Raw genomic sequence first — 10,189 nt, forward strand, 5'->3', positions numbered from 1 at the left:
AAAAATTTCAAACACTTCGAAATGGAGGTAAGGCTATAGTAAGGCATAAAAACGCGCAAAATTTTTTCAAACACCAAAAAACGCAGGTAAGGCTATAGTAAGGCATAAAAATAGGTGAAAAACTTTCAAATACCAAAAAATGGAGGTAAGGTAATAGTGAGGCAAAAAATCAGAAGAAAAAATTTCAAACACAAAAAACGGATATAAGGCTATAGTAAGGCATAAAAACGGGTGAAAAAATTTTAAACGGCAAAAAATGGAGGTAAGGCTATAGTAAGGCATAAAAACAGGTGTAAAAATATCAAATGCTTGAAAATGGAGATAAGGCTATAGTAAGGAATAAAAACAGGTGAAAAACTTTCAAATACCAAAAAATGGAGGTAAGGCAATAGTGAGGCAAAAAATCAGAAGAAAAAATTTCAAACACAAAAAAACGGATATAAGGCTATAGTAAGGCATGAAAACGGGTGAAAAATTTTTAAACGCCAAAAAATGGAGGTAAGGCTATAGTAAGGCATAAAAACAGCCGAAAAAATTGCAAACACTTCGAAACGGAGGTAAGGCTATAGTAAGGCATAAAAACGGGTGAAAACATTGCAAACATTTCAAAATGGAGGTAAGGCTATAGTAAGGCATAAAAACACGTGAAAAAATTTCAAACACCTCGAAATGGAGGGAAGGCCATAGTAAGGCATTAAAAACGGGCAAAAAAATTTCAAATGCCAAAAAAGGGAGGTAAGGTTATAATAAGACATTAAAACAGGTGAAATTTTTTCAAACACCAAAAAACGCAGGTAAGGCTATAGTAAGGTATAAAACCACGTGAAAAAATTTCAAACACCAAAAATCGGAGATAAAGCTATCGTAAGGCATAAAAACGGGTAAAAAAATTTCAAACACCAAAAAATGGAAGTATGGCTATAGTCAGGCATAAAAACAGGTGAAAAACTTTCAAATACCAAAAAATGGAGGTAAGGCAATAGTGAGGAAAAAAATCAGAAGAAAAAATTTCAAACACAAAAAAACGGATATAAGGCTATAGTAAGGCATAAAAACGGGTGAAATAAAATCAAATGCTTGAAAATGGAGATAAGGCTATAGTACGGCATAAAAACAGGTGAAAAACTTTCAAATACCAAAAAATGGAGGTAAGGCTATAGTGAGGCAAAAAAACGGAAGAAAAAATTTCAAACACAAAAAAACGGATATCGGGCTATAGTAAGGCATTAAAAACGGGCAAAATATTTTCAAATGCCAAAAAAGGGAGGTAAGGCTATAGTAAGGCATTAAAACAGGCGAAATTTTTTCAAACACCAAAAAACGCAGGTAAAGCTATAGTAAGGTATAAAACCAAGTGAAAAAAATTCAAACACTTCGAAATGGAGGTAAGGCTATAGTAAGGCATAAAAACACGTGAAAAAATTTCAAACACCAAAAATCGGAGATAAAGCTATCGTAAGGCATAAAAACGGGTGAAAAATTTTTAAACGCCAAAAAATGGAGGTAAGGCTATAATAAGGCATAAAAACGGGCAAAAAAATTTAAAACGCCAAAAAAGGGAGGTAAGGCTACAGTAAGGCATAAAAACAGGTGAAATACTTTCAAATACCAAAAAATGGAGGTAAGGCAATAATGAGGCAAAAAAACGGAAGAAAAAATTTCAAACACAAAAAAACAGATATAAGCCTATAGTAAGGCATAAAAACTGGTGAAAAATTTTCAAACGCCAAAAAATGGAGGTAAGGCTATAGTAAGGCAAAAAAACACGTGAAAAAAATTCAAACGCCAAAAAACGGAGATAAGGCTATAGTAAGACAAAAAAACGGGCGAAAAAATTGCTAACACTTCGAAATGGAGGTAAGGGTATAGTAAGGCATAAAAAAAGGCGAAATTTTTTTAAACACCAAAAAACGCAGGTGAGGCTACAGTAAGGCATAAAAACAGGTGAAAAAATTTCAAATGCTTGAAAATGGAGATAAGGCTATAGTAAGGCATAAAAACATGTGAAAAAATTTCAAACGCCAAAAAATGGAGGTAAGGCTATAATAGGGCATAAAAACAGGCGAAAAAATTGCAAACACTTCGAAATGAAGGTAAGGCTATATAGTAAGGCATTAAAAACGGGCAAGAAATTTTCAAATGCCAAAAAAGGGAGGTAAGGCTATAGTAAGGCATTAAAACAGGCGAAATTTTTTCAAACACCAAAAAACGCAGGTAAGGCTATAATAAGGCATAAAAACGGGCAAAAAAATTTCAAACGCCAAAAAAGGGAGGTAAGGCTACAGTAAGGCATTAAAACAGGCGAAATTTTTTCAAACACCAAAAAACGCAGGTAAGGCTATAGTAAGGCATAAAAACAGGTGAAATACTTTCAAATACCAAAAAATGGAGGTAAGGCAATAATGAGGCAAAAAAACGGAAGAAAAAATTTCAAACACAAAAAAACAGATATAAGCCTATAGTAAGGCATAAAAACTGGTGAAAAATTTTTAAACGCCAAAAAATGGAGGTATGGCTATAGTAAGACAAAAAAACGGGTGAAAAAATTGCTAACACTTCGAAATGGAGGTAAGGGTATAGTAAGGCATAAAAAAAGGCGAAATTTTTTTAAACACCAAAAAACGCAGGTGAGGCTACAGTAAGGCATAAAAACAGGTGAAAAAATTTCAAATGCTTGAAAATGGAGGTAAGGCAATAGTGAGGAAAAAAATCAGAAGAAAAAATTTCAAATACAAAAAAACAGATATAAGGCTATAGTAAGGCCTAAAAACGGGTGAAAAATTTTTAAACGCCAAAAAATGGAGGTAAGGCTACAATAAGGCATAAAAACAGGTGTAAAAATGTCAAATGCTTGAAAATGGAGATCAGGCTATAGTAAGGAATAAAAACAGGTGAAAAACTTTCAAATACCAAAAAATGGAGGTAAGGCTATAGTGAGGCAAAAAAACGGAAGAAAAAATTTCAAACACAAAAAAACGAAAATAGGGCTATATTGAGGCATAAAAACGGGTGAAAAATTTTCAAACGCAAAAAATCGGAGATAAGGCTATAGTAAAGCATAAAAACGGGTGAAAAATTTTCAAACGCAAAAAAACGGAGATAAGGCTCTCGTAAGGCATAAAAACAGATGAAAAAATTTAAAACTCCTGATATAAGAGGTAAGGCTATAGTAAGGCTTAAAATCAGGCAAATTTTTTTCAAACACCAAGAAATGGAGATAAGGCTATAGAAAGGCACAAAAACGGGTGAAAAAATTTCAAACACCAAAAAACGGAGGTAAGGCTTTATTAAGGCATAAAATAGGGTGAAAGAATGTAAAACGTCCAAAAATGGAGGTAAGGCATAAAAACGGCATAAAAGGCATAAAAACGGGCAAAAAATTTACAAACGCCTTGAAACGGAGTAAAGCATGAAAACGGGCGAAAATTTTTAAAACACCAAAAAACGGTAGTAATAAATGCATCAATTTTATATAGCGCTTTATCATAGACACTCAAAGTCACTTTACAGAATTAAGGCATTATTCTTTCACTCCACACTTAGTGGTGGTAAACTACTATTGTAGCCACAGCTGCAACCTGGGGCAGACTGACAGAAGCGAGGCTGCCATAGTGCGCCATCGGCCAATCCGACCACCACCAACACTCACTCACACACTACATTTATACTAGGTAATGTAGGTGAAGTGCCTTGCCCTAGGACACAATGACTGCCAACCCACTGTGGCACCTGGAATTCTTAGTGGTCTCCCATCCAACTACTAACCAGGCCCAGACCTGCTTAGCTTCCGAGATCTAACGGGATCGGGCAATGACAGGCTGGTGTGGCCACACAGTAAGTAAGACTATTGTAAGGTATAAAAAAGGGCATAAAAAATTTAAACATCTTGAAACGGAGATAAGGCATAAAAACATAAGGTAAGACATAAAAAACGGCAAAAAAAAATGTAAACACTTTGAAACAGAGGTTAGGCTTTTGTTTGGCAAAAAACAGGCCCAACGCCCAAAGACGGAGGTAAGGCATAAAAACGGGCAAAAAATTTTTAAATGTCCAAAAACTGTGGTCAGGCTTTAGTAAGGCATAAAAAAGATTGAAAGTTTTTCAAACGCCTCAAAATGGAAGTAAGGCATAAAATATGACGAAAAAATTTCAACTTCCCAAAATGAACGCAGGCGAGATTTTTACATTTTAATATTAATAATTCTATTGTGATAAACCTTCAGAATACTACACTTGTGTTTCTAAGAGTTCATGTGTTGCAGTGACATCTGTACTGACTCAGCATAAATTAATTAAAACAGTTTTCTGCAGAATAATATTATTACACAATAATAAAACAGCAGAAAGAAGTAAAAGCAATAAAATCACAACACAGACCTCTTTGTACGGACACTTGAGCTAAATATAACTTAACAAGAACTAGCTTATGTTTGACGTTTGATTAATTTCCCAGAATCAGAAGTAATAATACTGATGGAGCTTTGAGTTCAGATATATTAACTTGGTGTGAAAGGAACACATGACCGGATCATCTGCTAGTTACTGAGAATCAGTGTTTGTTCTCACTGTTGCTTCATTCAATAATAAAGATTATTGATCACTGAAAACATTGGTATCAGGTTACTGTGATATGTTGCTGCTGCTCTTACATTAAAGTAAATTGTGAATTCTTTGTTTTCTACTGCTTTGTTTGTTTTTTAAAAAATTAAACAAAGCTTGACCTTATTTTAAAGCTCAATGAAAACTTTGTCTCCCTCTCGTGGTCACATTACTGCAGTTTGTGTTGCCATGGTGATTGTGTGCAAACAACTAAATTGATTGATTGATTGATTGATTGATTGATTGATTGATTGATTGATTGATTCAGTTTCAGTTACGTCCCAACCAAGAAACATGAAAAGACGTTCACATATAACATGGGGGGACAGGAAATGTGGAGCAGGCACAGCAGGGCGTTGCTCAGTTTCTTAGATGAGAAATATGAAACAATGGGAAAGAAGAAGAGACAAAACCAAACTAGGCCCTTGTAAAAAAAACTCCTCAGCAAACATTGTGACAAAAACCAACAAACACAATTTTGTGAATTTTGTATTCAACTCGATACAACAGCATGTTAGCACCAGAGGGAGGGGTCTTTAGGATGATTAGTTCACAGGTCAGCCACAGGGTGGCGCTGCACTTACGGAATCGTCTCCTGCTGCCATCTTCAGGGAAGGAGGAGGGGTTGAAGCCAGATGGGACAGTGAAAAAAAACAGGATGTGTGTGAAAAAGGGGGAGTGGTTGTGTGAGCGTGAGCCTGTTTCCTGAGACTCTGCTGCAGTCTCTCACAATTCGTCTCCAATGCCAATGACGTGGGACGGCGTTGCCGTAGAGATGACCTCAAGAGTTTGTTAGCTGAGAAGTAGATCCCTAACCTTGCCTGCAAGATGGATTATCCTGGTGTTCATAAACACCAGAATCCATCTTGTGCTGTTCCCGCCTTTGCATTTCGAATCCGAACCGAAACAGTCCGAACCAATCATCAGGCAGTGTTGTGGTTTAGGACGGGATAGCTGGGTGTGAGATTTGGAGCTATGCTAATAGCTAAGACGTTGACGCAGGAGGATGAACGCGTGCAGACGTTGACGCAGCAGGATGAACGTGTGGAAGCTGCTATAAACTCAGTCTTAGAAGAATCCAGCATTTCATTTTTGAAAAAGCAACAGCAAGAGGCGTTTTGTGCATTCTTTAACGTTAAAGACGGCAAAGCGGAGCCTTGTTGTTATAGCAGCGTCTCTGCGGTGCATACTGATGACGACATCATCATTTGTTACCGTGTGATTGGCTAAAACAAATCATGCTGGTCAGGCACTTTGCCCAATCAACTTCAAGCATTCTGTTCAAGCCCCTCCCTGGTTCCGAAAGGATTTGCCAGACACAGACCCAGATCGATGTGAATAACTCAAGATAGAGAGGGCTACACATCAATCTGGTTCTCGCCAGGTTAGAAGATTCCAGGTGTTCATGAGAAAGTGAGGAAAAGGTCATAGCGTCTAATCAACATACCATCCATGAAAGAGTGCGGAGAAAAAAAACAGACCTTGACAACAGGCTGTTCATCTCAGGGGGCCGAATGAAGATAAGTTGTTTTCAGACGGGCTAGTCACAACATTGACAACCAGCCCTATTGTTCCTGGTCATTTGTATTGAACAATTCAATAATGTGGTCATTTCCCTTGACACAAACTCTCCATTCCTTAAAGTTCACCAAGGTTGATTCCATCTGAGAGTTCTGAGAGTTCGGCCCCTTCGGTCGATGACTCGTGGCTTTTCATTAATGCTGCCAACGTAATCCAAATTTTGCAATAAATCAGGAAAAGGCCAGTTCCAATCAGCAGAAGGCCTGTCATCATAATTCCAATTCCAATGTAGCCTAGTGGAAGTCTTCCCTATCCTCAGGACATACAGGTTCTGCCTTTGCCCGACATCCTTGTTGAGAAAATTGACCAATAGCGTTGAGAGACCAGCTGATCAATTCCATGATTTCGATCTAGGATCAGGAAGCAGAGAGAGGCTCCTATGAGATTAAGACAAGACAAAAACAAGACAAAGAGCAGTAAGCAGGAGAAAAAGGAGGGAGCAAAGGAAAAAGCGTCCGTCTCCTCTGAGAGCAAGGAAGAAAAAAAAAGGAAACTGAAAAAAATACTTTAACATGAAGTAAGATGGTGTCTATTATTTATTAGATTATCTAAGATTACAATCAGTTTGTATTGAGTCATGACTTGGTTTACGGTGTTAAACTTGTTCCTGTTAGTTGTTGTTATGGTAACAGCTGATCATCATAGTTACAGCTGGTTGAGGGTTAGTTACAGTTGGTTAAGGGTTGGTTACAGTTGGTTAAGGGCTAGCTACAGCTGGTTAAGGGTTAGTACAGGTGGTTAGGGGTTAGTTACAGTTGGATAAGGGTTAGTTACAGTTGGTTAAGGGTTAGTTACAGTTGGTTAAGGGTTAGTTACAGTTGGGTAAGGGTTAGTTACAGTTGGTTAAGGGTTAATTACAGCTGGTTAAGGGTTAGTTACAGTTGGTTAAGGGTTAGTTACAGTTGGGTAAGGATTAGTTACAGCTGGTTCCGGGTTAGTTACAGCTGGTTAAGGGTTAGTTACAGTTGGTTAAGGGTTAGTTACAGTTGGTTAAGGGCTAGCTACAGTTGGTTAAGGGTTAGTTACAGCTGGTTAAGGGTTAGTACAGATGGTTAGGGGTTAGTTACAGTTGGATAAGGGTTAGTTACAGCTGGTTAGGGGTTAGTTAAAGCTGGTTAAGGGTTAGTTACAGCTGGTTAGGGGTTAGTTAAAGCTGGTTAAGGGTTAGTTACAGTTGGTTAAGGGTTAGTTACAGTTGGTTAAAGGTTAGTTACAGCTGGTTAAGGGTTAGTACAGATGGTTAGGGGTTAGTTACAGTTGGTTAAGGGCTAGCTACAGTTGGTTAAGGGTTAGTTACAGCTGGTTAAGGGTTAGTAAAGATGGTTAGGGGTTAGTTACAGTTGGTTAAGGGTTAGTTATAGCTGGTTAAGGGTTAATTACAGCTGGTTAAAGACCTGTCTCGGTGGTAGTGAGTTAGTTTAATGTCAGTGAGCAGCATAAGGCTTGTTCTCATGATGTAACACTTGTTCTACTCCCTGAACAAACAACTACAGCTGATAACTGAGTAGTAGGACCTGCAGCATGTTGTTAATAAAGTCTGTGTTTAAAGACTTCACCATCTGCTTTCTGTTCACAAACACTTTACATATACAGTATATCTGCAGGTAAATAATCAATGTGTTTATCTTATCTGCTACAAAAAACAAGAAATATCTATTGATTTTAAATAATGTATCTGTTCATTCTCTCCTTAGTGTTTTTGGATCAGATCAATGAGTTTATAAGATTTGATCTTTAGTGAACACTCACCCTGTCAACAGGGTTGGAGTCAATTATAATTGAAATCACGAAATTGATAATTAATTTAAATTATGGCGTTATTATAATTGCAATTGGAAAAAATCAGTTGCCTTTGTAATCGTAATTGAATTGTAATTAGTATGAAAATTCTGTAAAAAAGTGTCAATTACAATTGAATTCTGCAATGTTTGTACAAAGTCTCTTGTCCCTCATTGAGCTTTTGCATAAGAATATATTATTATTATGTATTATTATATATGCACTAAAATGTATATTCTAAAACGACATCAATAAAAAAGAGTAAAGTTATAGTTAGTAATTGAGAACATAATATAAATACATTTCAGGAAGAAAAAAACAATAGTAATTGAGTTGTAATTGAACATGGATAATTTGAAATGTAGATGTAATTGAAAAATCTAATTGATTACAACCCTTCACATGTGTATATCAAACTGATTTCTCCATCATCCAAACCATGTGTGTGTGCTGAAAGCTTTACTGTAACATCTAAAAGCTCAGGATGTTAAATGTCACATTTATATTTTAATTGATCAGTTCACAACCAGTGTGATGCATTGTGGGTATTTTAGTTCTCATCCATGTGTTAGTGCATCACAGTGAGCAGCAGTGAGTGATGATGTTTGTAACGATTTCAGCAGAAACATGAGAACCAACAACTCTGCATAACATCACACTCATCCTTTCATAGTTTTTCACTGAAATAAAACCTTTTACTTTCTCACGTGGACTGAGAAGTAATGTGGTTTCCCTTTAGAGCTCAGATAGTTTCAACTTCATGTTCTTCTCACAGTTCCCCAGCTATTATGTCTCCATCATCTTCACAGATAATCCACTGGATTTGACATTTACAGCAAAACCAGAAGATCTTCAAAGAACCACAGACCCCAAAGACTTGCAAAGTTCCACAGTTTTATTACTTTTTATGAATTTAGTTTAAAATAGTTTTTCTACATAACAGTTCATTATTTGAGTCAGACGATGCTATCTGTAGCAGCACTTCTAGCCCCGCCCACATCCTCTACCACAGAGTGGTCGACTGTCACTACAATCATTTATCACTGACTTTGTTCATTTGTCACTCATGGATTTATTATTGGTTCTGAACCCTGTCTGAGTGTCAGTGTGGATTGGAGACACTGTCTGCTCCACTAGGACCATTGTTCCTGCTAGCTGCTACATGTTAGCATTGAGGTGCTAGCTGCTACATGTTAGCATTGAAGTGCTAGCTGCTACATGTTAGTATTGAGGTGCTAGCTGCTACATGTTAGCATTGAAGTGCTAGCTGCTACATGTTAGCATTGAAATACTGGCTGCTACATGTTAGCATTGAAGTGCTAGCTGCTATATGTTAGCATTGAGGTGTTAGCTGCTATATGTTAGCATTGAGGTGTTCCACAAACTCTTTCTCTAACAGTTTTCACACAATGTGGCTTTATTCTTCCATCCACTGTTTTTATTTAAACTACAATTAACGTCCACGAAGCAAAGCAACGACTTCTCTAGTTCTCCTGTTTCTTGTGTTGTGGTCGGTGCATCCGTATTATGGGTCTGATATAACAGAAACTAGTGAAATCAGAAAGGTTCCATGCTGTTTGTAGTGCAAGAAAAAGAAAATAAAAATGATTAACTGTGTTAATTTTTTCAGTGCATTTTTCTGTAATTAATGAATCGTAATTAACGCTATAAAGTCCCAGCCCTAGTTTAAACATTGTTTAGGCTCAGCTCTTCTAAATCTGACAGCTGATCCATTAAAGGGGACATATCATGTTAAATCCACTTTTTTAGCCTTTAAATGCATTTTGTTGTATATTTAGAGTGTTTAGAAGTACAGAAAAGTTCAAATTAATCTCTTCAGATGCTCCGTAGATATCTTTATATTCTGTTTTGGTCATATTTTTCAATCTGTTTAGATTTTTCTATTCTCTATTACGTTTTTTGAACAATAACGTCACAGTATTTGCAGCAGAACTGCCAAATTAGTTCATCAACTCCAGGCCCAACACTTCGAGCAATCCACCATTTTTATTTCTCACATTTTGTAGTCCAAGCTCCAGGATGCAGAAGTTACGAGAGGATAAGTCAAAATGTTGGGTTGTTGGATGTAGTAACCCACACGCTTCATTACACCGTCTCCCAGCATCAGAACCTTTTCAAAGTGTTATTTTTTTATAGAAATGTACCACATCTGTGGGTAAGGTCATTTTTGTGTGCGCGAAGCACTTCAAGGATGATGCTAGCGCCAAGC

At 36.9% G+C, this 10,189-nt stretch overlaps 1 pseudogene; it reads right to left on the bottom strand.

Moving 5' to 3' along the window:
* Positions 1-3,717: 3,717 nt before the first annotated feature.
* LOC114470472 (uncharacterized) lies at positions 3,718-3,835 on the bottom strand (annotated as a pseudogene).
* Positions 3,836-10,189: the final 6,354 nt, after the last annotated feature.

The sequence above is a fragment of the Gouania willdenowi genome, chromosome 9 (assembly GCF_900634775.1).
Source record: "Gouania willdenowi chromosome 9, fGouWil2.1, whole genome shotgun sequence".
Classification (NCBI taxonomy): domain Eukaryota; kingdom Metazoa; phylum Chordata; class Actinopteri; order Blenniiformes; family Gobiesocidae; genus Gouania; species Gouania willdenowi.